Source organism: Chinchilla lanigera, unplaced genomic scaffold (assembly GCF_000276665.1).
Source record: "Chinchilla lanigera isolate Chin_1 unplaced genomic scaffold, ChiLan1.0 scaffold00027, whole genome shotgun sequence".
Taxonomy (NCBI): Eukaryota; Metazoa; Chordata; class Mammalia; order Rodentia; family Chinchillidae; genus Chinchilla; species Chinchilla lanigera.
Window position 1 is genome coordinate 12547772 of NW_004955428.1, and position 3194 is coordinate 12550965.

The window sequence follows — 3194 nt, forward strand, 5'->3', positions numbered from 1 at the left end:
AGTTTTTAAGATTCATCAAAGACATATTTGTTGTAAGGTACTCTAAATTTTCTCTAGGGACTAATCATTGAGACTCTTTTGCATACTTATAAGTGACCCAAAAGATACTGCAGCAAAAATTTAATGTTTAAAACATTTTCTATAAACAACATAAATGAATGATTTTAACTTTTAGGTTTGATCCAAAATAAATGAAAACTCAATATAAATAGAAAGATATACATAAATATACGCTGCATCCAGGGCAGCTCTTGAAATTCCCCAGGAGGAAGGACAGTGGAGGATGAAGAAAAGAAGACAAGAGTCAGAACAGAGAAAGCTGAGGTCAGGTGGAGCCTCCTCTCCTGATGGGAGAAAAGGAACTGCCCAGCAACTGCAGTGTGAAAAAGAGGAAGCACATGATGGAGTCAAAAGGGCAAGGTCTCACTGTTTTTCTGAGAACACTGACAATGAAACATTATAAACATTCTCAAAGCTATCTGTGCTGTAATTAACAGGGAAGAACACCAGTGCCAGACACCTGCTGGACTGACCTTGCTCTAGTCCCAACAACTTGTTTACACGGCTCACCTCTGGAGCTCCCTGTTCTCAGGGATGGCCTTGCTCTAGCCCCTAGTCAGTAAAGGAGTTTACCGACCTCCAGTTCAGCCAGGGCTCAGCTGCTCCCCACATCTCCCCTTTTTCTATTGCTTAGCTGCAAGCAGTGGGTGGTCAGCTAGAGTTGGAGGACCTGTGTTTGGAGGACTCTGCAGAAGACGTTCTTCTTTGTGGAAAGCTTTTCTTCTCTTCTCCAGGCATCTGTGGGGAAGTCTTTTCCTGTCAAGGCCCTTTTTGTCTCAAACCCTTTTCACTCCGAGTGGACTTAATCATTTAGGTTAAAAATTCCAAGTCAAAGGATTTCAGTCCAAGTCTTATGTTCAGAAAATTAACACTATAAAGCCCATTAACCCATAACAGTAGTGAGTTACCAATGTAACTGGCAATTGTCAGAAGGTATTAGTGATTTGAGCCTCTTTTATAGCTAGCATATTACTATAGCATTGTTTTATACATCTCATGGTTATACTTTTCTGCTGGATGTTCAACACCAAGTTAAGGTGAAACCTGTATTAATCAACTTTTTCCTATCGATCAAACTCAGTAAAGTGTCTTCAGGATTTACCTTGGAACCATGTGTAGCATCTCTTAGTTCTTCTGTCAGTGTCAGCCATCTGGATGAGTCACAGCCATTGCTTGACCAAGTTGCTGTCTGCAAAAGATTGGGAGACTTTTCTCTCCTAGTGATGCTCCTTACCACACTATATACCATTGATCTCCTTCATCTATGGTCAGTCTCTTTGGTCAGAAGATTGGGGAGTCATCAAGTTGTAGGATGTTACAGCAGAGGTGCTCTTATGTCCTGGGTTCTCACTGATCTCAGAGGGCTGAGGCCAAAATAATGGCTGTCCATGTATCTTTCTAGTTTTGGCTACTAAACCTCAGTTGTTGAACACGCAGAAGAGAAGATTAATGAGCTTGTATTGTAATGGGAGCAGTGAACTTCATATTATAATTTTATCTGAATATCAATCATCTTGAAATACAGTGCAAAACTGTTATTTCCTACTAACCATGGATGTCCTAGTAGTTCAATTCCTGTAGAATGTTGACAGACAACAGTTATATAATTTTACACAGAAAATTTAAAAACAAAAGTCATACATAATATTGTAGCATGACAATCATGACGGCATTTTTGTAACACAAATTTCCATTTTGACATAAAATAGCCTTTTTAATCAATCTTCTCTATCAAGTACATAAGAAGATCTCACCTAATTTGTTGTATTTTTAAATGGGATGTCATTGAAGTGTGTGGTATTTCCTGAACTGCTTAATGTCTAAACATTTTTAGTGGCACATACATAGCATACATATCACATAAGTTTTTGTTAAAATATTACCATTGACTGGTGGCCTCATTTTGGCTTGACATGAACCTCTTATCGCAAATGTCTGGAGCACAAGAGAAAGAAAGATGTCTGCATCTGAAAGAAAAGGCTTATCATCATAAACAATACTAGTTTTACAATTTAAAAGACCTGTACAACTGGAAGGCATAAATACATTTAATACACAATGAGATTAGCAACAATCAATTATCATAGCCATATGAAAAATTCTGTTTCTTAATTTAGTCTTCTACCAGAGCATCTTTAAATCAGAAAACTTTATTGCCTTATTTTTAGAAAACTTAATCCTTTTATGATAACCGATGTAAATATATCACAATAATATTTTAATAACATTTATTGGGGTGTCTCCCATAAGGCTATGGAGATCATTGGGGCCTCCCATTAATGAACAAGAACTGGATAATTATTATTTCAGGCAGCTGCTTTCCTGTTCATCAGTTGGAGTCCTGTCCAATTTCTCCCCACCCTAAGAGATTTTTGTTTAATTATCATAACAATGTTTTGATAACTTATGAAAATGAGATCATATCACTTAACATATTATTTTTTGAACAATGAAAAACTCTCAAATCACCATCCAACAATAAATAATAAACAACAATATGCATTGCATTTATAAAACCAATTTTAACATCATTTTGGCCAGGTGGCAACTTTGGTGGAAGCATATCAGACAAATGCTTTAAAAATCCACAAGCGCAAAAAAGAAGGAAAATTTGTTGGGCTGAAATAAAAATCCCTGTTTATAGACTGGACAAACAGGCAAACTAATATACACAGACAAACAAACAAATATACATAAGACAAATCTGTTTATAAAATCAGGGTGCATTCAAATATATTTTGGCCCAAATGAATTACAATAACTATTACAATTCTAGAAGTTTGTAATTATAAATAGACTAGTCATAATTATTTGTAGATCAATTGGCAGAGATCTCTTATAAGAAGAATTTGGCAGGAATAAAACCTTTTATCTAATATGTAAATTAGATATAATTTATAATGTATAAATATACATATGTATTTCATTTTATCTTAAGAATACTCGCAACTTCTGTGTCCCTTTCTTTCATGTAGTTTACAGCTCAGTTATTTCCACATACTCCGTCATATACTTAGACCTTCATTCATTTAACAGGATTTCTAGGATCTCTCTCTGTAAGATTTATGGTAATCTGAGCTAAAATTATCACTTATGTAGACTTCCCCTATTTGTGTGTGTGTATATATATATAT